Genomic DNA, 26,025 nt, shown 5'->3' with positions numbered 1-26,025 from the left:
GGGTTAAGTCTCAGCACTATAACTGCAATGGCCTGAGTTTGATCCCCAGCTAGAGAGCTGACCCACATGGCACAGCAGACTTCTCCTGTCTCCCGCTGCTCCTTAGCAATGTATTTCAGTCGATGCCTGTTCGGCTCCCCACTCTGTTTCTGGTGAATCCTCTCACCTCCCGACACCTCTGGCCTACACCCCAGTTCTTCTACTAAAAAAAAAAAATTCTAAGAATAAAATCTTGGACTCGGACAGATGGGCATCTCAGGACTAGAGGGGATTATAAACATCATCAAATCAAACTCTACTCAGCCAACTCTGGGATGCCATTAGCAGTCGTATTCCATGAAGGGGCACCAGGAGCAGTTAGTCCAATGGGGTGTCAGGAGAACTTCAGACAGGAAATATTTCAGAGGTGTGGCAATAGGTAAAAGCAAGCACTTTAGAAAAGCTGACATGAAGGGGCCAAGAAGAAAGTAGCTGATCCAGTGTTTTCTTTTTATGGTGAATGACATTTTATTTAGTCATTTGCTTACAGTTGAAGCTATGAGAATTCAACATGCTTGCCCCTGAGCTTCTCATAGGCACCAGAGAAGTCTCAACCTTGTGTTCCATTTTGTTCTGCTGCGCTTTATCCAAATGCACCTTTATGCACCGGCTGCCATCCAGCTTCATGTAGATTCTACCGCCCAGTTTCACAGGGGAAGACAAAGTCCTCCAGGATTTTGTCATGCAGGGATGTCAGAGTGGGGCTCCTGGGACACTTCCCTCCTGCCTTTTTGAGTTTGTTCTAGCAGAATTCTCTGCTAACCGATGGAAACCACATGCTCCCCGGTGAACTCCAGTCTGCACTAGCTGGACTGGATCTTCTGGAAAGCCTTCAGAGGAGGGATGGGAAGGAAAATTATAATAGTTTTCCAATCTCCACCAACTTAAATTTCCTAGCCTATTACATTGTTCAAGTCTCACAGCTGGGCCTTGAGGTCGAATTTATCTCCAGCTGGAGGAACGCCTAAGACATGCTGGACCGGAACTCGTCCAGCTTCTCACCATCGAGCTTCGCCATCTTCCTGGTGGAACTAAACATGGTCTTTTCCTGGAAAGAGGCCTAGATCTCACCCTCAAATCCCTAGTTCATCCATTTCCTGAGAGAGACTGGCATGATATGAAAGCATCAGCAATGTTGAATAGGAGACACTGTGGAGAGCAGTCACAAGAACTCAAGGAACCAAAATAGCTTCTGATAGTCTCAGGGTCTTGTTTTGAAGTGAGTCTTGCTGACCTGCAGAATGACTAAGCTGCATTTAGAAAATTCATGCTTCTTTTTGAGGATGTAGGCATAAAGTCCTGACTAGCTTTCGTGGCATGAATCTTATCTGTGACAAAATATGCTCTGTGGTCAACAAATAAGAGACCATGATTGAATCCCATCTTGATGTAAGATGACTGATGGTTATCTATCTGCTTTGTCTGTTCTGTGCTGGTTTTAAAACTGCACAGCTTGGGGGAGGTCACAGTTTGTGGTTCCTCACTCATCATCCAAGACAGGAATCAGGCTCAGATGGCAAAAACAAGGTTTATTAACAAAAGGAAAATTGGGTAAAAGGAAAGACTTTCTAAGGCCTCAAATGGCCAGTTGTCCTACCCAAGATAGTGTCTGCAGTGCAAATACAGGCTGCTAATGCAAGATGGCATTGCGCCTTTGAGGAGAACCTGGAGCTGGTGGCACACCAAGTAAGTGGTGGGCTAAGCCCGGCTCGTGGTGGCAGCTGGAGCCAGTCACAGGTGACTCTGCAGCAGGAATCTGAAGACTGGGCTGCACAGCGCCAGAGGCAACAGCACCAGGAATCAGGGCCGCGCGTGCTGGAGACAGGAGTGGTCGGCAGTGACAGCATGATCAGGCGGTCATGTCAGAGGATCAGAAGAGGTAGGCTGCTCTTAGAGATGGACACAGGTCAGCCGTGCCAGCCAGCGTGGGTCGCAGGCAGCAAGGATCAGGCACCAGTGTTACATCTCTTAGAGATACCAGGCACAGGCCACTGGCAGACAGGTCTGTTCTGAGGGGTGCCAGGCGCCAGTGTGTGCAGCACTTTCTAAGACACCGGCCATACGCCAATGGTGCCAGTCAGCAGCAATGTGGGAGGCAGAGCAAGAGGTCTGACGCGAAGGTCTCAAAGGTCTGTGGAGTTCTCGTGTACACTGAAGATCTTTTCAGGAGAAAGTCTAGATGAGTGCATCTGGAGCCTTCTGAAACTTCAGCTTCTACCCTCATCAGGGAGACTGCTGTTCAAGCCTGACTGGTCCATTCACAAAACCAGCTCTAAGACTTGATTGGTGCTGGTATAAACCTGAATCTGATCACTCTGTTTACAAAACCCCCACTGTTTTCAAAACCAGTGCATACCAACTGTCTTGCTCTGAGGCTGATTGGTTTTGAGCTGGTGGAGGGCCCACAGGCTGTCTGCCAGTTGGAGGTGAACAGGCATTCTGTTGCATCTGAATGGCACCAGCCGGGGTCAGTCCTGTCTGGCATGTTTTCAAGCACATTTTTTATAAAAACCCAAACCTGGCACCAGTGTGAAAACCTTCGCTTTGTTGGCTCTGGCCATCTTGCATGGGGAACTGGGGGATGCTCCATCATACCCTCAAACCAGGAGCCACAGGGGCTCCTCGGATAGGTTTACTAAAAACCCACAGCAGTCAGACTTGGAAGATCTGATGCTTGCTACCAATAGGCCTGCCAAATACAGAAGATGGAAATCATAACCCAAGAGGTGCAGAAAAATGACTTGAAAGAGGTGGTCAATAAATTGATTCTAGTTTCACCTTGGGAAATATAGAAAAAGCTTGCCAGTCTTTTTATCTACTCTATGATATTCTTGTTAAAAAAGTCAAAGTGCTGGAGATGACCAGGTTTGAATTAGGAGAACTTTGTGGTGAAGGAAGTAGTTTTGGCAAAACTGTTGGGGATGATATAGGTGCAAAAGTTGAACAAGCTGATGGGTGTGAACCACCAGTCCACAATTTTTTTTTAAATTCAGACTTTTAATGTTGACAAATAAAAAGTGTTATGGGGGGGGGGGAGAAAATGAATGGGGCATTGTAATGCTTTTAATCTTATTAGCATATGTCCTGTAAATTATATGAGTAAGAGTGTGATTCATTCTATCTCACTGATTTTCAAAGGCACTTTCTGGAGAGAAAGGCAGCATAATGCTTACCCAGGTTGGTCAGAGGACAGGCCATCCTTCCAGCTCCCTGAGTAATGTCCAGCACCAAGTGCCCACACACATCTGGGCCCAGGGCTTGCTGCTCAGAGCACATTCATTCCTTCTCTGGGTCAGCATGACTGGCTGGAACCCGCTGGAGTGATTTACTGCCGTCTTTGAGGGTATAGGTCCATACCTTTGGCACCCTCTGTTGAATTAATAGTGTTGTTTTGTTTGACTTGTCTTTATGCTGTTGTTTGTTGTTCTTGTTTTATTTTTCTTTAACCCTAATTTATTTGATTTCATCATTACTTTAATTTGGGGGTTACATTTTACTCCTCCTCATATACACATGTTCCACTCTCTCCACCATGGTCTTTATATTTATTTATTTATTTGTGCATACAGAACTGGAATACATGCCAGAGGTGCAGGGGCGGTGAGAGGCTTCACCAGAGACAGAGAGGGGAGCAGAACAGGCAGATCAATAAAGTACACTGCTGAGGGGAGCAGTAGGTGAGTCAGAAGAGGTCTGCTGCACCATGTGGGTCACCTCTGGGGCAGGGAATTGAACTCACACTGAAGCGTTTGCAGCCAGCTTGCAGTACTGTGTCCTAACCCTGTCCTAACCTGTTGTGCCACCAGGGAGGGCCCCATAGTCTTTTTATTAATATTATTATTATTATTATTAAAAGCAATATCTGCATTTGATAAATTTCATACAATACATGAAACCAAACCAAATAAAAGAAATATTTAAAATTAAAAGCACACCCTCCACAGCCCCATTCTCTCCTTGTAACTGCTATTAATCCTTTTTTTGTTCATATTTGCAGGGGAAAAAATTTGCATATTCAGCATACACACAATTGGCATCACATTCCACACTGTTCGTATCATGCTATAAATGTTAACTCCTTTTTTAAGGTTTCATGGTGGGTGGAGCCTTGTGCATGGATCCAGTTCTCCTGCTTCACACTGGTGGACTGTGAGGCTGTTTCTAATCACTAGCCCCTGAGGGCAATGCTCCCGGACACTTTCCCAGACCACTTTTCTTGGTGCCTTTTTCCTTGTGTGTTTTTAGGATAAGTTTCTGGTGGTAGAATGCAAAATAATCTACCTGGACCAGAGTTAATGTGGAATTAAAAGGAAATCTTGCCCAATTATTTCAGAAGACTGACCAGTTTCCTCGTCTCTCAACAGTTTGTTTTATTAATGCTTTTGAAAGAAAAGAACCTTTCATTCCATTTTGTACTTATTTAAGTAGGAGTGAAGTTGAGTGCTTTTTCATATTTTTGCCCACTTTTCTGTTAGAATATCATTTTGGTGTGTGAAAGCTCTTGGTCACTTGAGAAATTGGACTCTTGCTTGTCACATGTGTTGCAAATATTTTCTCTCACTTACTTATTAATTTAACTATACCAAAGGTTTAAGAATTTTTATTTAAGCCAATTTGTCAGTAATTTTAAAATCAATTTTGTTTGGTGTTGCGCTTTTTTTTTTCCCATCATGCTTCTAGTAATTTGATTTTTGAAAAAATTTCATGCTTCAATTTCTTGTGTCTGGAATGGAGTTAAGAGTAAAATTACTTTATCCAAAAATTAGTTTCATTTTTTCCAAATGGCTAATCTGTTGTCACACGATTATTTATTGAATGGTCCTTCATCACCCTCATTGATATAGTGCTGCACCATCTCCTATTAAATATCCACATATTTTGATGTTTAATTTTGGACTTTTCTCTGTAAATTTCTTGCGTAATATCATCTTTCTTAATGACTGTAGCTGTGGAACAGATTTTACTGTTCTAGCATAAGCCTTTTTGTGTCTTTCAGTAGTAATTCAAAATTTTCTTCAAGCAGGTCTGGTACATATATGGTTAAGGTTATTCCGGAAGCCTTCTGTGATTTGCTTTGTGTATAAAATTTGATTTTATTATCTTTATCTGGTTCTCCTTTGTGTTTTGGAACATCGCCTATATGTGTTGATTGTTTTTGTTAGTAGCAATTCTACAACATTCTCTTACCTTTAGCTGATTGTTTTGGGGTTCACTTGGCAGCCAGCCACAGGTCTGCACACAATGATCATCCTGCCCCCACTTTCCCCCTTCTCCTGCATCTCATTTCCCCCTCTTGATGGACAGATTCAGGGCAACACTAGCTCCTAGTGATGCCTTGCCTCGCTTCCTAATGGCTCTTGACTCGCTGATCACTTTCGATGACCTTTTGTTCCGTATTTGCAATGTATCCATTTATTGCCCGAATTCTTAAGGCTGATCACTGTGGCTTTATGTCAAAAGCTGGTGTCGCATTGTTAAAATGTACAGTTCCTTGTCTTTAGGGATTTATTTGGTCATTTTTGTAGTCCTAGAAATAGATAAGTTAAATATCTAGGCATTTACATTTATTTGCATAACAGGCCTTTATGGCATCTTCCGATTTTCTTTTGCCTCCCTGGCTCATTCTCCTTATTCATTTCTACTTTTCTATCTTGTTCAACTGCCATCCAATTTTCCTCTTTCTTTTCCTTGCTGGGAAAAAACCGTTACCCTGGCTGACCTGTAACTCCAGCCCTATGCTTTCCAGGCTGACAATCTGGTTTCCATCGGCGAAGGGTGTTTCCCTCGGTCTTGCTTGGTGCTGGTCAATTCCCTTTTCCCAGGAGCAGGGATGTGGAAACTGTCCTGGAATAGGGAACTGGATGAAAGAGTAACTGTCAGGTGAGGCTGAGGAATGTTTCACTATTTGGGACATTTTATTTCATTTTACTTTATTCATCTTACTTTATTAACCGATAAATAGAATTCATGGACTTAAGTCCCATATGAGTGTGGAAAGGCTTCCTCACTCCTTGAAGCAATATTTTGTGGTTTTCAGTACCATTTCAAAAATTCAGCCTGAGAAATCAACTCAGTTTGAACCAGATACCCAGAGATAGCATCAGATTCCGCAAGTAAATGGACTCACTCTCCCAAGACCACCCCTAACTTGTGGTGCCAGTCACAAGCCCAGGCTGTTAGCTGCTCAACCAGCTACAAACCAGAGGTTCCCACAACATCTGCTTTAGATTCCACCAACTTACTAGAATGAATGACAGAACTTCGGAAACCTTTTATTGAGGAGATCACTGGTTAACACAAAGGATATTAAAGAGATGCATAGGGAAAGGACACAGAGCTTCCAGAGCCTTGCAAGGCACCCCCACATGTTCCCCACAGGCAGCTCTCTGAGGCCCCTGTCTTCTGTATATTTATGGCTATTTCATGTCTCATCAGCACTGATGATTGAACTTATTCTCCAACTCCTCTACCCTTCCTGGAGGCTAAAGGGTGGGACTAGAATTGCCAACTTCTAATCATGTGGTTGATTCACCCAGCACCCAGCCCCCACCCCCAGGTATCTCTCACAACTCCCCTTTATGAACATAACAAGAAATGATACCTTTGTCACTCTTACGATTTGGGAGCTGTGAGTAAGAAACTGTGGATGCAGTCCAAATGTATATGAGAAATATGTATCAATCATCTGAGTGACCAAAATATGTATTTCTTATAAGTCAAGATATTACAGTTCTTTATTAATATAAAAGCAGATATAAAAATAGACGAACAGACAGAAAAATAGACAGATTTGTGTGAGGAGACCCTAACTACCATCATCTACCCCCCAAGCCAACCACCCAAGTCATTTCTTGCCCTCCCTTTCCTGCTTTAGTTATCTTGAAGCAAATTCAGGTTACCGTATTTCATCCAAGAACATTTCCGTAGTATCTCAAGAAAGCAGACACTCTTAAAACAGCCACAACACCGTCACCACATCTGAAAAAATGAACCATCATTCCTAAGTTTCATTAAGCATCCAGTGCTCAATTTCCGATTGTTCCCCAAAAGCCCTCTTTTTAATAGTTTTTATGAGCCATGTTGGAGGCAGGGCCATTGTCTGATCTATTGCTGCTGCCTCGCCCCATCTTTTTGCTTGTATTCCTCACTGAAGCACCACTCGTCTGGAGCACCCGTCTCAGCACTGGGCTGGCTGCAGCATGGTGCCATGTGGCATGTTCCTCTGTCCCGTGTATTTGCCACAGTAGGCAGCTATATCCAAAGGCAGCAGAACGTCTACGTCAATCATAGCACATAGAGCAGTCAGCAATTTTTCCTGTGAAGTGACAGGTAATACACGTTTTCAGCTTCGGCGGTCACATGTCTGTTTCATCTATTTAACTGCAAGCAGCCACAGACAATGCACATATGAGTGAGCATGGTCGCGTTCCAGTGAAACTTCAGTGATAATAACAGGCAGCCTCAAGGCCCTCCGGCTAGGTTGCCGTCGTTGACGATTAATCACAGCAGCAAGGAAAGGCCCCTTGACTCTGTCTGGTGCAGGCCCATGGGAATGACATCAGTAGGGGAATGTGGGGTACAGGGGTAGGAGGAGCCTTTATTCCTATCATAGAGGAGCTATGGGATCCTCATATGGCTATGGGCTTCCCATTCTCAGATGCACCTGATATGCACCTGTCAGAAGGATCCCCAGGAAATAAGGCTTCTTTCTCCGGACACATTCAAGAACCAAGCTGTGACCTGGGCAAACAGCTCTCTTGAGCGAGTTGGCTGTAGTGATGAGGCAAGCACTGGTGCCCCACCCTGCCTGTTCCCTGTGCTCTGAGGTGAGAAGGGAGTGGGCTGATTGCAGGCTCTATCAGACCCACCTCCAGCTCCTGTGCTGTCACTAGAACACTCCTGGCCACCCAGGTCATTCTGCAGGACCCTAAGGCTGGATCCCAAGGATACTTGGGGTGCAGCCCCTTCAGGGCAGTGGTGAGCAGCCCCTCTGCTGGATCGGTGGGTTCTCACCACTTATCCTTTCTGGGTATGGGTCCCTGCTTTCCTTCCACCTACTTTGAGGCTCACCCCCTCCACCAGCAAACCTTCTTCTGCAACCTGGAACTTACAGTCAATGTGGGTTGAGGGAAGGTCAAGCTGCTTAGGGAATAGCAGGAGCTTGGAGGAGAGGCCATGGGTGCATTCAGGTGACTTGTCCCCACAGGCCTCAGGGGTGGATCTTCTCAGATGTTGGGGGTAAACAGGGACAAAGAGACCTTGTAGATAGGGTGGGCAAGGCCTGGCAGTGTTCTGTCTCTAGCAGGGAAGCCAGGTTCCTGCTTTCTCGGGTCCTAAGATGAGTGAGACGGAGCAGGCTGTTGGGGAGCCCAACCCCTCTCTTTTGGCATGCAGGGCTGTGGACTACACCTGGATAAGTAGCTCAGAGGCAAGAGGGCCCCCACACCCCTCTCTGATGCTCAGTATTCCACCTCAGGCAGCTTAGCATGGAGCTGAGGCTTTGAACTTCACTTGTGAAGGACTGTGAATCCTCACGGCTGACATCATCACAGTCAGCCACACGTGCACATGCCAGGCATCCTGGCCTCCTCCTGCAGCCACGGCAGCACAACACCCTACAGAGATATCTGCACCCCAACCCACACTGCCCACAGCTGAAGGTGGGTGAGGATCCTGCAGGAGAGTGCAGCCAGCTGATGGTCCCTGACCTCTGGAGTCAGGAGCCAGGATGACTTTCCAGCCAGACCCAGCTTGGAAGATCACACTGCCATTTTCTCAGATGTGGGCGACCATGTTGCTGCTTAGGATAGAAGAGCAAGACATGCAAGGCTTGGCCTGCAAGCTATAAACTAGGGAGTTTCTTGGCCAGGGATTCCATGCGTTGTAAATGTGCTTGAAAGGAAGGGCGAATCCTGACTCTGCAGAGCTGAGTGCCTGGGCTCAGCACCCTGGGGCCTCAGCTAGGTGAGCATAGGAGGAGTGAGCTGGGTGCACGGAATCACAGCAGACCACACATGGGCTGCAGAGTGGGGTGGACAGCTCAATGCAGGGATCTGGAATTCTCACTCCTTTTTCAGAAAATCGCCATGTTCCCCAGTTTTTGGACTGGACATTATTAAACTCTGCTAATTTGACTTCTTTTCAGAAAATATTTAATTTGTTCCAAATGAGAAATACCATTGAATAGGGAGTTGTGCCACATGGGGCTGCTCTTAGGCATGTGAGTACCTTCTGCAGAAAAGGGCAGCAGCCCCAGAGAGCTCACCTCCCACCTTACCTTGGCAGAGCCGAGGGAAGGCGGAGGAGCCAGGCCAGGCGGTCAGGTCCAGAGCCCTAAGGAGCAGGGTCACACCAGGGAGGCTCCATCAGTGACCCACACAAGCAGGGGCTTGGTCTAGAAGGGCGGCATCCACCAGGAAACACTCAACCCAGGGTGGGATAGCAGTGATGTCTGGGGGGCCGGGAGCATCCAGGCAAGAGCTGACCCAGGCCAGTGTGTTCCCAGGGCCTGGGAAAGGGCTGGAAACAATCACGTGGGAAGGCCACGGCTGGAGTTTGCATCTCGGCTTCTCCGGTCGCCAGCAGGCCTAGCAGCTGCTCACAGCGGCCCCGGTCATCAGATCTTGGCCTAGCTGAGAGCAGCTCGCTCACTCCCAGTCACTCCCACTGGACGCAAACACAGCCGCTGCCACTGAGGGGACAGTCAAGGGAACAGGGCCCTGAGCGGGGATGTCAACCAGTGGTGCAACTGGGAAAGGATCCCTGGTGGAGTGAGGCTTCCGGGAGGTGCCCAGGCAGGGAGCGCCAGGGCAGGACTCCAAGGTCAGAGGCAGTGTGGCAGGTGAGAAAATAAGTGAGCGGCAGCAGCGCCTGGCTCCGCGTGGAACAAGGTCACCCGGGAGGGGTGCAGGTGAGTCTCTGTGGGAGACCAGAGGCATGTGTGCTTGGAAGGAGAGCGCGGAACTGGCCCGCACTGGAGACTTTGGACCCCACTTTTTGTTATGAAAGCTCCCCTCCCCCCTCACTGTGCGTGTGCACACACACGAAACACAGATGCACATAACACTTGACCGAGTGACTGAAATAAAGTTATCAATATCATGATATTTTACCCCTAAATATTTCAACCTGCATCACCCAAACGTGAGGTCAGTTCTTCACAGAACCATTCTATTGTGATAGCTAAGAAAGTTGTGAAGAATTACCAAATGGCACAGAATCTTTACTTCATACTGAAATTTCCCAGATATACCCAGGAAAATATTCTATGGTCTTTTTAAAAGTCTGAATTCAGTCTGGGTGCAAGCTCTCATCTGACTACGCTTCCTTGGTCTCTACTTCACAACAGCCCTTTTCATGGTGCTGCCTTTTTTTTTTTTTTAAGATGTATTTATTTATACATACAGCACTGGGGTACAGGCCAGAGGTACAGGGGGTGAGAGGATTTACCAGAGACAGAGTGGGGAGCAGAACAGGCCGACTGACTGAAATATATTGCTGAGGGGAGCAGTGGGCGAGACAGGAGAGGTCTGCCGGGCCATGTGGGTCACCTCCCTGGCGGGGATTGAACTCACATCAAAGTGGCCACTGCTTCACAGTGCTGCACTTTAACCCGCTGTGCCACAGGGGAGGGCCAGTGCTGCCTTTTTGAAGAACCCAGACCTCTTGGTCTACAGAAGGCCCCTGTCCAGGATCTGCTGGCTGTTTCCTCAGGGGGTCGTTGAACTTGTACTTCTGTCCCTGTGTTTCCTGTAGCCAAGTTAGTGCTGGTGGCTCGACCAGATGCTTCTCAGCCTGTTTTGGGGGTACTGTCTCATGGTTGGGCTCTTCCTTAATAACAAGCAGTTTGACCAGGGCTCCCACCACTGACTCTGATGGCACCACTAGGTGCTGACTGCCAGCTCTTCCATTTTAAGGGTTCAGGTCTCTTGAGGAGACAGTTTTGTGCACTATGTTAAACTAACAGACTGAGGCCCAGCAGCTCTGGGCTGTCAGGTTACCTGACAGGCTCAGAGGACCAGGGTCATCATGGGTGATCACCCAAGGACAGGTGGAGTCTGAAGTCTGGTCAAGTCTTGTCAAGAGTCACTCTCCTGGCTTACGGGTGGCTTCACCCTAGTAGGGCCAGAGGGGCCCTAGGGATGTGTCCTGTCGAGTGTGGAGCTTAACACTAGCACCCGCTCGCTCCTTCACTCTTTCTCTTTTATATACACACAAACACACCCATACTTGTGAGTTCACAGAAACTTTATATCACTGGGGAAACAGGGCAGTTTCTTGGCTGGAGGGTAGAGACAGGTGACAGAACAGTCTGCTAAAGAGAGGCACCTAGAGGCAACATTTTGTATTTAGAATTGTCCCCTCAAGTACTATTCTAGCCCTACTTTACAGAAGAGCCCAAAGTTCAAAGGCAACAGCTCCGCCTGACTTCTTTTCACATTCAGCCATCTCTGATTTTTAAAAAATTTTTATAAAGATTTACTTATGCGGGTCCTCCCTGGTGGCACAGCGGGTTAAAGCACAGCACTAAGAAACTTAAGCCACTTCCACATGAGTTCGATTCCCGCCTGCCCCGGAGATGACCACAAAGTGCGGCAGACCTCTCCTGACCCGCCCGCTGCTCCCCTCAGCAGTGTACTTCGTTGATCTACCTGTTCTGCTCCCCACTCTGTCTCTGGTGAATCCTCTCACCCTCCGCATCTCTGGCCTGTACCCAGTTCTGTATGAATAAATAAATAAATCTTTAAAAAAAATTTACTTATGCATACAGAACTGGGGTATAGGCCAGAGGTGCAGGGGGTGAGAGGATTCCCTAAAGATATGGGGTGGGGGGCAGGACAGGCAGATGGACTGAAGTATACTGCTGAGGGGAGCAGCGGGTAGGACAGGAAGGGTGTGCTGTGCCATGGGTCAGCTCCCTGGCCAGGGAATCAGTGGCTGGCCATAGCTTGACGGCTGAGGCTTTAACCCCTGCACCTCCAAGGAGGTCCCTGCATCTGAGTTTTAAAATCCATGCCTCCTTGGTCCCTTTGGGGCTTTCTAGAATTCTGCCATGGCTGTGAGGCTGGAGCTTAGTTCCCCTTCCTGAATAAGCAAAGGAGAGAGAGATTGCCAAACCGTCTTTACAGGGCTCACAGTGTCCTGGATGAGGACAGGACTAAGCCTCAGGTGCACCCCAGTGGCTGCTGGCCCTCCCTCAGGATGAGACCAGGCCTCAGTGGCTCTGTGGGGATGGGAGGACTGGTTTCTCCATGCAGGAGGGCCAGCCTCCCTCAGGCTACCCTGGGCTAAGCCTGAGCAATGTAGGTCAAAAGGGCCTCTGGGATTTCCTAACAGCACTTGTCCCAGAGCACAGCCCAGAGTAATCAAATAGGCCATTACTCATGGGAGCCTTAAGAGACCCTGACTTGCTCAACTCCTCCCTTTGCAGCCCCTGGTACACCTTGATGTTTCCTTTCCGACTCTGAACCTCTGAGCCCCCGAGCTCAGAGCTCCAAGCATCCACACCAATACGGGGAGGACAGAAACGTGGGGCTCAGAGGAAAAGGCCTGTCCTGGAGGTAGCAGGCACAGGTGAGGAAGGGGCCTGCCCTGCAGTGGGAGTCATGAGCACCTCAGGCCCTGGTAGACACCTGATGAGCCCCAGGAGGGACTGGGACAATCGTGGAGTCAAGTCACAGACGTCCAGAGAATGGATCTGGGACCTAAAAGCAGGGTAAGGCAGGGCTCTGTCTCATTTACAGATGCAGACAGTGAGGCTGGAGTCTTTCTGAGAGCAAGGAGATGGATTTAAAACCCCATGCTGGTTTCATGCCTCTGCTGTCACTGGGACACATACAGTGCTCCCCTTGGACACGTCAATCAGCACCCACCATGCCCAGCGTGAGCAGAGCAGAAACATCAACTTGGTTGGGGTCCTGGGAGGATGCATGCTTCCTTGGCAGAGTCAGAGGCTTCCTCTGCCTTTCATAGAGGCCCAAGGGCCAGAGATCCCAGCTTCCAGAAGGACAGGAAACCCAACACCTCCTGTGAATGCAATGAGACCATTTTTTACCAGGGTGCCCAGATGGATGGGGTGACAGATTGGATCTATTGATTAACATTAGCTTTGGGGACATGTCTATGGCAGATGAGAAATTCCTGAAGGTCTGATGGTTGGGATTCCTGTTCCCCCATATTTCAAGGGGAGGGAGATGGATTCTCTGACCTACTACCTGCCTGCTGAGTCCCGTTAACAGCCACTGATGGAGGCTATGTCTCTCGCAGGGCTGATTCTTGCACTGCCATAAAGCAGGGAGAATTCCAGGCAGGATCCAGAGGTTAATGCAACCCTCCTTATCTCCAACTCCTCTGGGAGAGGAGGCTTGTCTGCAGTTCAGCCTCCAATCTCCCTTCTGCAGGCAGATCTGATTGAGACAGCAAGGCTATGTCCCTGAGAAAGCAAAACAGGGAGGGGATAGCTCTGAAGGGGAAAACCGAGGGGCAGAGACTGGGCAGGGGTAGGGGCAGCCTTTCTGTCCAATGGGGGAGAGCCAGGATAGGCTGGGCCAAATGGAGGGCGCAGTCTGGGCGTTGAGGTGGCCAGTTCCAACTCCCATTCTAGTTTACTGCACCTGGCTTCTGGAAAGGCAATTAATGTTGATCTTTAGTTTCCTCATCCATGAAATGATGGTGGTGGGCAAGGAGGAAATGCATGTATCCGAGAAAAGTATTTGGTCGGGTGCTTGACATTTTATGGAAACTCTGTTATTGGGAGGTCTGAGATAAGACCAGGGGTGTTGGTTCTTTTTCTGAGAAGACCCCAAGAAGGCAGGGGGCTGAGCCTGAGGGCAGCCCCTCTCTGACTCAGATCCTTTGGCAGGAGTGATACTGAACTCTGGCCTCTGTTTCCCTCAGCCAATAAAGGGAAACACTTTGAGGAGAAGGAAAGTAGTTTAATTTGTCGACAGACTGAGGAGGGCCGCAACTCGTGTCTGAAAGACCACCGTCCTGCTCTTTGGCAGAGGGCTAGGGTATATATACAAAGGAGCAAAACAAAAGGGCAGATGGGCCAAGGTCTGCCAAGGGTAGACAGGAAGGGTGGGCATGTCATTTGATGCAGGTGTATGGAGATTTCAGGTAGGCACCGGCTTGCTTTGTTAACACCTGCTGTTGAACTTCTTTCAATGCCTAGCTTCTAGTATCCTCTTAGGGATGTCCTTCTTTTTCCTTCAAATGCAAAACAAACTTGTTAAATGCAACAGGTAGGCATGCCTGTCTGATGAGGCAGGACTAGAGACCAGTCCCGTCTCACTCTATCAGGAACTCCCACTTCTGCAGACCTCACAGTCAGCGCAATTGCTGCATTCTGGATGGAGCTAGGGGACATTGCCCTGGTCTCTGAGCCCTGTAGCTTGTGGGTAGCACACTGTAGGAGACCTCTAGCTCTGCTCGGGGACCCCTTCACATTTTGGAAGGGACCACCTTACATTTTGCAAAACTGAGGTTCTCCTTTCTTCTTCCAAGGCACGTGACAGGTGCAAATAAGTCCAATAGGTCAGATAAATAAAGAGCAAGGCAAGTCCAGATTTGCGTTAACCTTCTCACATGCCACTACGTCATGAATTTTGTGTATCACATCGGGCTTTGTGGTTAACAAAGTGCTTGATCAGCCTTGATTCTTCTTTGCCCTGTATCCCAGGAAAGAAGGCAGGGGGAATTATTGTCACTGTTTTCCAGGGGCCCTGAGAACTAGAGAGGGTAAAACCTGTAGGAGCAGAAACCAGATCTTGAGGTGGGTAGGGAGAGCATCCAAGTGCCTGGGTTCTCAGAATAGGAGTATTTCTTCTATTTTTTTTTTTAAAGATTTATTTATTTATTCGTACAGAACTGGGGTACAGGCCAGAGATGCGGAGGGCGAGAGGATTCACCAGAGACAGAGCGGGAAGCAGAACAGGCAGATCGACGAAGTACACTGCTGAGGGGAGCAGCGGGCGGGTCAGGAGAGGTCTGCCACGCCATATGGTCACCTCCGGGGCAGGCGGGGATTGAACTCATACGGAAGTGGCTTTAGTTTCTCAGTGCAGTGCTTTAACCCGCTGCGCCACCAGGGAGGGCCTTCTTCTATGTTTTTTAAAGAGATATTTATTTATGCATACAGAACTGGGGTACAGGCCAGAGGTGCAGGGGTGGTGAGAGGATTCACCAGAGACAGAGTGGGGAGCAGAACAGGCAGATGTACTAAAATATACTGCAGAGGGGAGCAGCAGACGAGTTAGGAGAGGTCTGTCACACCATGTGGGTCATGTCCCTGGCCCGGGATTGAACTTGTGCTGAAGTGGCTGTGGTAGCTTCATAGTGCTGAGCTTAACCCCTTGTGCCACCAGGGAGGGCCATTTCTTCTATTTTTTTATGGAAATAGCTATAGTCTTTGTTCTTGTTTCTTTTCAAAACTTGATCATTTAAAAAAATTGTTGTGTCAGCATTTCTATACTTTTTTTTTTTTTCTGTCTTAAATTTAAATACTTCAAAATCTTTCTTAAAGTTTAATCTGTGTATTTAGGTTATACATTTTCCTCTAAGAATCGTTTTAGCTGCATTCTGTAATTTTTAATATATAGTATATCCTGCCCTACAATGTTGAATTATTCAATTTTCATCTCAATTTCAGTTATTTAGGAGCACATTCATGAGTTTTCAAGCATATTTTTATGGAAGTGCTTTTTAGTTGTTGATTTCCAATTTATTGCATTGTGGTCAGAATAAGAGCTTTCACGAGATTTCCTCTCCTTTTACTTACTATTTTTTTGTATCCTTGAACACTATCCATTTCTGATTTTAAAAACATTTTAAAACTTTCACTGATCAATTTTATGCAAATTTTTGTGAATTTGCAAGATTTATTATTAAGTGCATGTAAACTAGTGGTCAGTGATTTTAAACGGTGGGCACAACTGTAGTGTCCTTTATCCACATTAATGCTTTCTGCCTTGCGTTCTGTTATGTCCACTATTACTATTCCGACATCAGCTATTTGGACATTTTTGTCTACGGTTCTCTGGGTATATCTTTTATGCCTTGGTCTTTCTGTGATCTGGTTTTCGATATACCAGCAATGTCCATTTCACTCAGGGAGAACCAGATTCTGCGCAGTTACAAGAACTCTAACTGATCTCAGAGCTCAGGAGCAAAGACCTTAGAAGTAGCTATATGTGGGTTCATGTTACTTAGCCCCTCATGCACAAACTACTACTCCACACTCACATATACTCTCATAATTTTACATAAATTAACTGGAGTGAAAGTCTCAATGATAGAGTTTATTAGATAAACAAAGTGAGAATTCTGTGGGAAGCCAACAGACTTTTCTCTGTGAGAACTGTCCCAACAATCACAAGCTCGAGTTTAATTTACATAGGTAGGAACAGTGAAACATTGACATAAAGAAATGTAATTATTTTTGACATGGGACACTTCTGGTTCTAAGTTGTTCTAAGTTATGTTGGTGCTAACTGTGTGCAGAGGAAGGTGAAGCAGGGATTTAATATCTTCCATTTCTAAGGAATGCACTACAGAGATGCAAAGATGGGTGCTAGCTGTTTAAATCTTTATCAGCTTCCTTGGTCATTTAGTGGGGGTGAGACCTGTAGGCATCAGATTTTGCATAGCTGTTTTAGACTGGAAGTCTACCCAGCTGGCTTTGCTGTTTGCTAAAGCCTGGAAGTATTAGAACATTTTACAGTATGTTCCCATATGTGTACACTTACTCACCACATGTGAAGCAGTTTTACTTAATAGGAAATAAGCTTAAAATTAGCAACAGCTTCCTACCTGGACATTATAGACCCTGAAGGAGATGAAGGAGATAGCTATGATCAGCATGATTCATTTCACATAGGAGCCTGGGCCAGTGGGCTGGGTCTGGTCCCTCCACACAGTGGCTGGCTGGGGAAGAGCCTCCTCTCTGGGGCCTTTGTTTGCTCTTCACTAAATGAGGCCTATCTGAGGGCATTTCCTGCTGAGCCATTTCTAGCCACCCTGAAGGGGCCTGCTGGCAGGGGAAGTGCTCCCTAGGGCCTTTTGTTAGAAGGATGTTAACTGTGGGAGGAGGGGCAGGAGGCGGGTTTGAAGCAAGTGGCCAGTGGAGTCTGTGGTCCCCTTATCAGTCAGCCACACACCATGGACACTTGGACACATGCTTCTGCCTCCAGGTGTCAGAACAGGCAATTTAATTAAGCAGAAATTGAGCAGCTAGACACGTGACATCAGAGTTCCTGGAAACTGAATTGTCACCATAACTCTAGAATCTCTTTATGTCCTTCATGTGTTCTAAAAAAAAAAATTTAAGTATTTATCTTTTTGGTGCTCTGCTCTTTGTTCAGTTACCTTCACAGGGGCTGGCCTTCGGGGAGGCCCACCTGCTTGTTAGCAGCCTCCCCCCTCAGGCCTCACTGCGGTCCCACCAGTAATTAAGCCTTTTAAGAGATGTGGGAGGTTCAATATCAGTAATTCAATCTCCCATGTTTACTGATCTCTGCCATTAGTAGAGTTGAAAGCAAAATGTTTTAATTAAAAAGATTGGCAATAAGTTGGTGTAATGCCATAATTTGCACAGGGCCCCTTCTAGAAAATGACTTCGCCCTGTCTTGGTTGCTATGACAACTAATGGACATGCTTGTTCCTGTGTGAGAAGCAGCAGGGTGCAGCGGGACTGGGAGTGGGAAGAGGGGCTTCTGCTGGGTGACAGCCCAGAGGTGAACAGACCAGGCCTCCCTGTGAGTTTTGGGGTGGGAGGGGGGAGGCAGTTCCTTTCTACATAGAAACTGTCTTACATCGTTGCTATCTTGCCCTTTGACTTGGCTGGTCCGCGTCCCTGGGTGTTTGACCCGCCAGAGACTCTAGGTGTCTTGACTCTCACTCTCAGCAGACAGTGTATCCGATCAGGACAATCCAGTCCCAGAGAGGTGACATGTGACGCAGCTCACTGTGGGAAGGCTCCCTGTCTCTGAGCAATGCAGATACGCAGAGGGGCAGTGGTGACTTGGGGTTCAGGCACTACTCGCTGTCCCTTCTTTTGCCCTTTCCCCATGCTGGAGGGCACAGCCATGGAAAGGCACCTGGTACTGGCATCTGGCCTCAGTGTGCTGAATGTTGGCTGGGACACCTGTCATAGGACAGGGAGAGGGGCACCTCAAAACCCCCAAATCTGCTCATTCTAAATAGGTTCTGCCATCTTCCACATCAAGACAAAACATATTCTATCTAGTATGTGAGATCTTAAATGAAAAGCAACTTTAATACAATTAGTGTGCAATACAGAAAAGGGAAGAATAAAATTTCCAAATCAAGCACCTGAAGTTAGCCGTCCCCTCGTGGTAAATGTCCAGCCAAACAGGACTGACCCAAAGCAGAGCCATTGAGGCTAGAAAGCCCACCACAGATCTAAGGCACGTTCCAGCAGGGGCCCATAGGAAAGGGTCAGAAACAGCCAGACAAATCTGGGGTAAAAAGAGCAAAATCAAAATCAAGATAAAAGCTGCCATAGTCAACCTCCCCAAGGGTCTCTCACCCACATCCGTTTCACCCCGTCCAGGGCCAATAAAGCAAGTGTGGCTTCTTCACACATCTGTTCCATGCATTTCCCCCATCTCCTGGTTCTCATCCTTCCTTCTTCCATCTTCAGCCTCCAGCTTCTTCTTCTCCTTGCTCAACCTCCCCCCCCCTTGGGTGGGGCAGGGAACCTGGAATATCCATTCCCCTGCGGACACCCTGTTACTCACCCAGGGGACTGGAGAAAGCAGACTTGGGGAGCTCACATAATTCAGCTGCTAGGGAGCCGGGGGTGGTCCCCAGGGCAGGTGTTTACTTGGTATCTAACTTGATCTACCTTGAGGAGGTAAGTTCTTGTGGGAGTGAAGGAGGAGAGGCCTTGTGGAAAGGGACTGGGAATATCTGAGCCTTGATGTGTGGGTGAAATGGAAATAATCATATCTTTTCTCAGAGGTACTTTAAGGATTGACAGGCCGCCGGGTCTAGTTCCACCTTGGCACAGCTCTCTGGTGCCTGCATTTGGGGGAGGGAGAGGAACGGGCTCTTCTGCCAGTTGAACTCTAGGCTCCTTGCCCTCTGCGTAGCTCCAGGCTGCACCATTTGGGGGGGGGGCAGCAGGAGCTGGAGGAGCTCAGAAAGAGCAGTCTGGGCTCACCTGTTAAACCAGGAGTGAGAAGAGCAGGGGAAGCAAACATGAGTGCAGGTGACATACACAGGGTGGAACAGCATGCAGGGTGCATCCTCACTCCACTGTGCCTGCAGCAGACACTCTGGGCTTCTGGTCCTGGGTGCCCTGAGAGAGATGGGTATGACACTTCCTGGGGGGGAGCAGACACTCCCCTATTTTAGCCACCCTGCAGCAATGCTCCACCCCATCCCCCACCCCCACCCCAAGGGGTCCAGACTGGGCAGCACTCTCCCAGGGGCAGCCCTGAGAATGGCAAAATGATGGCTCTGCACAGAGGGACGATGATGTGTGAGAGGAAACTGCTGGATGATGAGTTCAAGGTGTAGGGCCCCATGATGGCAGGTGCCACCCACTCTCTGCTCAAGACCCAACAAGGGGTGACTGACTGACAGGTGTCATGTGCCCCGATGTTGTCCATCATGGCCAAGGCTATCTCCATCTCAGACCAACCACCCGATCAGATGCCGTGAACATCCATGTCCCTGCATAAGTGTTCTAGAACTTTCACCTCCCCTCCCTTCTCAAAGTCATCACGTGGTTGGCGACCAGCTGGCAGGAGACAGAGCTTTCTGGACCTGGGGAGGTGAAGAGTCCAGCAGAAGAGGGTCCTGGAGCCCTGGCCCCCTGAGGCTTTGTCAGTCTGAGCTGAGTGTGCTCCTTATCAGCAGCCGGGAGGGCTATCGATCACGGTCCACTGCGCTGGTGTGGAAGGACAATAAAACAGATATTGCCTGTGATCCTAATCTGGCGCGCTTGAGGCTGGGCTCCATGGAAGAGCGCGCACTGCATGATGGGTCCAGGTGCAAGTGGAGGCAAGCCCACTTCAGAACAGGAATGAGATAAGAACATGCTCTGGTTTATTCAATTTAATAGAACAAGCATTCAGAGCTTCTACTATTTGCTAAGTGCTGGGGGGGTATAGGGACAATGAGATACAATCCAGCATTTTCAGTCTGACAGCAGGCTCAGGGCCCCACCCTAGTGGGAGTTATTGGGAACAGTATGACTTATGTCCTAGGACCCCCTGAGGTCCAGATTCAAGACAGGGAAGGAAAGGGCAGTGTAGCAGTGGGGGAGAGCTGTGAGTGGCTATGTAGAGGAAGCACTAGGCCTGAATGAGCCTAGGGGAGAGCTGGTGGCCCAGGGCTTGCTGCAGATGGGCCCTCTGCCAGGAGATACTTCCTCCTACACTGTCCTCTGAGCAGTGGCTGTTAGAAGCTTCTCCATGTCCCTCAAAGACTTCAGTCTCCTCTTCCCCACTCATTGAGGTCAGGCACCGGAGTCCATTCCAGTAAACCTACTGTGGTTCTGATACAAAGCAGTAAAGGACACTAAAACTGGCCAAGGACAGTGCCCAAATAGTTTACCCACCCCTGTCAGTTCTTCACCTGCATGCACAATTGCAAGACCACTGAGGTTCAGAGAACTACAATAATGGGAGTTATTTAATCAAGGAAAACATCACTGAAGCCACAGTGACACCGAAAGCAGTGTCCAGTGTTTTAACATCTTAAACAAAAGGCATCTAAGTTGTCGTTTTTCTGAAGTCGTGGGACTCCTATCCCAAACCGAAGGCCATGTTCCCAAGATGGTGTCTCCCCATCACTGAGGACCTGGGCATTGGCAGTCAGACAATAGGCCATGATACAACTCACAGAGACAGCAGAAGACACAACTGTAGATGCTCCCTGGAGCTGCCTCTATGCTCCAGCCAGCACCAGCCAAGGGACACTGAAAACAGCAGCTGAAGCAGCTGAGGGCCTGGACACACAGCCACACCCACACAGCTCAGCGAGGCATCTGGCTCCCCATCTTCGCCTTCCCTTCCAGGCTACAACAGCAGCAAAGGTGGGGACAGTTTCAGTTCTTGGCCAACTGCAAAGCCTCCGAGCCTTTCTCTGAGGTTGGCTGCTAGAAGCTTCTCCATGTCCTTCAGAGGCCCACAAAACAATCTTCGGGAAGGTCAGCATGGAAGGGCCAGAAATGGCTGACCCCAGACGGGCTGAATTCTGGAAATGTCTGAATCCCCAAAATGCTGAATCCAGGGCTGCTCCTGCAGACCTGTCTATTTCCTCCCAGAGTGTATAACACCACTAAAACTTTGTATTTCAGCTGGGGCTATTCATCCTAGCCTGCGCCCCCCTTCAGGGTTGTACCACCTGTAACAGTCTTTGTCTTGTGCGGTTCCTGGGAGAAGTCCAGGCGGAAGTTTAGACCAACACTTCCTGTGGTCTCATCTAGTCCTGCTGTGGCCTTTGCCTCCTGGTGCTGGTAACTTGGACTAGGACCCCACCCCACCCCACCCCACCATATCTCTCCTTCCTCAGTTTACCCATCTTTGCTACTCGGGTCAATACCCCTTTGAGTCCCCTCACCGTGATCCCTCACTCCTTACATCCAATCTAAGGATACCCTCCCTGTTGCCCATCTCCAGAATCCCAAGCAAGCCTCACCTAGACCCATGTCACCTGGGTCCTCCTTCCCATGGACCCCTGCCTCTCCTGGACTCTACCCCATCACCTCAGCAGCACACCGGTCCAGCCAGCCCCTGATCCACCACTTTCTGCCTCAACAGAATCCCCTGAAGGCTAATTGGGCCCCATCACCTCACAGCTGAATCCTCCCAGCAGTTGCTACAGCCAGCCAGGCCAAGCCACACTCCTCACGGCTCCATACAACCCTCCCGTTTCAGGTCTCCGCTGCCTCCCCATTGCTATCAGAGACTCCAGCCTTGCTGCCCCAGGTCTCTCCTGATCCTTCTGTTTGGGGTCTTTCCTAGAATCCCTGCAGGCCGCCTCCTCCCCTCCACTCAGACAGCTACGGGGAGGCTTTCGCTCCTGCACAGCTAGAGCTGCTCCCAGGATCCCTGTCTGTCTCCTTCACCGCACAATGCCTGATCTGAGGTGCAGTGCAGGACCTGGGGGTGTTCAGTGCCACCTGATGGCACGTGCTTCCTTGCCTGGAAACTAGGAGCGGGGAGAGGGGTCAGTACTAGTACTCACATGTTACAGTGCTGTGGTTAGGACAGTGTTTGCCACAATTATGACTAATGTGTCTGACCTATGTGGAACTGCTGCTGGGGACAGTGCAGTCAGTGGGTGGGCGGGAGGGGACAGTGCAGTCAGCGGGTGGGCAGGAGGGCAGACTGCAGGGCCTGAGGCGGCCCCAGGCACCGGCCTGGCTCCACTGGGGAGCCGACTTTCCTCTTGCTGCCTGCGCTCCTTCCTCACTCAGCACGCTTCTGCTCGGCCTGCCCCACCCCACCCCACTCCTCTTGGCTGGGGCTCCAGCCACTGGTTGGGCACTGGCGGAGTGACAGGGGTGGCACATTTGGAGTTCCCAGAGAACCCACTTCTATTTGTGCCACACAGATCCCAGGACCAGGCCTGTCTTGCAGCGCCGGTTCCCTGATTTGATTTGGCTCTGGCCTCCCGGCACCTCTTGGCCATATCCCGGGGTCTGTCTCGTTAGAGGATAATTGTAGGAAGTAATTCTATTTGAGGAACAATCGCTCCCGCAATATGACGATGCACTCAAAGCTAATGGATACGGCGGCCCTGCATACTAAGGACGCGTTTCAGCTGAGCACAGGGTGTCCTTTGAGAAAGGTCTCATTACCCGTCAGGACTCTGCCCTCAAGAGCTATCGGCAGGCTGACAGAACCCTAGTGCTGGGGGCCTTGGCTCCTTCGGGGAGCAGGGGCTGGCGGAGGCAGTGCACTCTGCAGACAGTCTTCATTTAACCGTCACCTACTCATGAGAGAGTCACTTTGTTGCCCCATTTTACAGCTAAGGATACTGAGGATAGGAAATGTCCCGTGCTGCTGCATGGGGAAGCTGGGAACCCTCCAGAAGGCGACAGTGGTCTCTGCTCCCACTCTCGTTTGCTGACTCTGTTTGCCCCTTGCTGCCTGACAGCGGCACCGCCTCTGCCTGTCCTGTCCTCCCTGCGTTGTTTCCCTCCAGTCTGCCCTGCACTCATCATCAGCTTAACTTTCTAAATGCAAAAATGAGATTTCAAACCCTCCCCCACCCTTCACCTCCACTCTATAGCCTTCCTGCCCCCAACCCTGCTGAAAATTTTTCGCGGTATTTCGAGATGTTGGGGCTCCCTAATTCTGTGCCTGGCTCCCTCCTGCCTTGGGGCCCCGCTGCAGCACGTCCTGCATGCCACCTCAGGCCCCGTCTTGCACATCCCACGCAGCATCCTGGACCTGGCACGTCCTGCCTTCCACCTGCTGGCGTCGGCGTGGATGGCCTTCCCAGGGTCCAGCCTTCCTGGTGACATGCCCCCCTCCTTCAGGAAGAACCCCACTGGGGCATCTCTTCCTGTGAGCCCATGCTCCCAGCAGTGGCCACAATCAGCAGTGTTGCCTGCTTCTGTAGCTCCTCCTTATCTCACTCAGGGCTCTCAGGGGTGGAAAGACTCAGATACTTGGGCTCAGAACACAGCCCCTATTAGCCTGCGGGCTAAAGTCTACCGCAGCTGCCGTTTACCCAGGCTCCTTCTTCATTCAGCAAATATGGCTTGAGGGCCCTCTGTATGTCAAGTCTGGTTCTGGGCTCTGGAACACAGGGGTGGAAAACAAACATGAATTTTGCCCAAAGGGCTGCAGATACAAACATCATCAAGAGCACCAGAGCCATGGCCCTGGATGGGGATGACTCTGAGGATTAGAGATGAGAATGGGCTAGCAGGTCAGAGAGAGTTTGAAAGAAGCAGGGTAAGATCAAAGAAGTTGGGGTGAAGGGGTCGCCACTACAGAATTCAAGACCCACTGTGGTTCCTGGGAGACAATAGACCACAGGGCAGATGGGCACATAGATAAAGGTAGAGGAATTGGGAAAGAGACCATGGAGGCTTAGGGAGTGTGGGCAGGGAAGAGAAAAAGGTCAGATTCTGGGTATATTTGGAAGGTACAGGCCAGGGTGTGGGGGTAGGAGAAAGAGATACCAGAACTTAGTTGACGTGGAAGGACATCTGCTGGGGTGGGGGAGAGGGAGGAGCCTAAGGGGTGGGAGGGCAGGACAGGAGCTTTTAGGCCTGACTGCACATCCAAGTGGAAGTGCCTAACTGAACATCAGATCTATGAGCCTGACAAGATGTCTTCTGGGCAAAGCCCCATTCCTGACTGGTGTCAAGCCCCATTACCAAGCCCCATTACCCCAAAGACTGTGACAGGACCTGGGCACTACCCACAGATCTGATACACAGAGATGTTTAGTGCATGCATTGTTCTTGAAAGTGGGTCCCTCCTCATGGACATTCCCTGTTCATGGATGTCTCAGAGACATAGGCATGCCTCGGCTGGAGCAGAGGGAGGGCAGCCTGGAGGAGGAGTCCTCAGACACCTGCTGGCTGTCAGCACATCCAAGTCCACTATTCCCAGGAGAGCTGCTGCACGTTTTCTCTGGGATCAATCCCTGCCTGTCACTGTAGTTTGAAGGATGACTTTTCTTCTCTCCACCAGCCAATGAATTAATTCATGTCGTCTATTTTCCTGACTCGGATCAAAGGTTGTCAAATTCCTTTACCCACTTAATGATCTGTAATATAACTTTCCATTTCCTGACCGGGCTATTAGATGCAATAGAATTCATAATGGCCCTCCCAATAGCATCTGTGCACCTGTGTACATATGCAAGATGAGGCTGGAGATCCTGGGAGTCCCCCTTCAGCCAGGACACTTTTCAAGAGATTGTAGATTCTGTCATCCATTGGAATCTGAAAATTTTTGATGTATGTACCACCACTGCCCCTGCCGTATCCATGGCAGACATTATTAATCAACTGTAAGCACTCTTCACCATGTAGTGTCTCTACACAGCCATCAATAGATAAGATGAACCCCAACCAACACAGAAAACCTCTTGACCATCCAGACAAGAAAAGTTAACTGATGACTCTTGTCACACTTTCTTTTTCTTTTTAAAATATGCTTTGTGGCTTCTGAGCATGGGTCAAGGGAAATGACCAGCGTCTTCCAGTTGAATCTCCTCCAACTATTCAAGTGGTTCCAGTCCCAGACCCTATTCCAGAGTCAGGAAGGAGCAGCCCCAGCCTGACCACTCATCACCCCACAGGATTATTGTGTAGGCCACCCAGTTCTTGGCCATGAAAAACTGCTAATAAGGTCAAGATTATTGGCAGTCAGCAGTAAGCAGGGCTGTTGTTAGAAGACACACATTGAGACACCGGCCACACCCCTTTGGTTCTATGACATCATCACATACCAAGGTCATTCTAACAAAGATGAGAAAAACACTGGCAGGTTTGCAGGGTCTCTTTCCCTGAAAGTGGTCTTGTTCCCAGTCCAAACGTGACACCTGTAGGGGTACAGATTTCCGTCTCCCTGGTTCTTCCTTTTGAGCTTGTGCCACTGACTCCCCCACAGACCTCAGCCCATTTGGGCTTCTCTACCTGCTTCTTTTCTGGCTCACCTGAGCTCTTCTGAAGCAGGCTGTGTGACAGGCTGTCAAGAATGGCAGAAGCCGACAGGGTCCCTGAGACCGGGGTGGGGAGAAACGACGCCTACAGAGGAAACCAGGACCTCACCATCCCCTCAACCTCGAGAGAGGGGCTTCAAGAAGGAGAGGGGAGAACTGACTTAGAGGGAAGCTCCAGGGTTGGGGTGACCTGAACTGGCTGTCTCCAGGCCAGCCAACTTGCCATGCGTCTCTTTGTCAGCAAGCCTCTCCTGGACCCTGATGATGTTTGTCAAGCACTGCGTGGTCTTCCTGGACCTTCAGCCCCGCTTTCTGGAGCAGTGA

At 49.2% G+C, this 26,025-nt stretch overlaps 2 pseudogenes; one reads left to right on the top strand and one right to left on the bottom strand.

Moving 5' to 3' along the window:
- Window positions 1–535: 535 nt before the first annotated feature.
- On the bottom strand, window positions 536–1,078 carry LOC101624708 (annotated as a pseudogene).
- Window positions 1,079–1,126: 48 nt separating this feature from the next.
- On the top strand, window positions 1,127–26,025 carry LOC101624482 (annotated as a pseudogene).

The sequence above is a fragment of the Condylura cristata genome, unplaced genomic scaffold (genome assembly GCF_000260355.1).
Source record: "Condylura cristata isolate star-nosed mole 26May11 unplaced genomic scaffold, ConCri1.0 scaffold00011, whole genome shotgun sequence".
Classification (NCBI taxonomy): domain Eukaryota; kingdom Metazoa; phylum Chordata; class Mammalia; order Eulipotyphla; family Talpidae; genus Condylura; species Condylura cristata.
The sequence above is the reverse complement of the archived record's forward strand: the minus strand, read 5'-3'. Positions and strand labels throughout refer to the sequence as shown.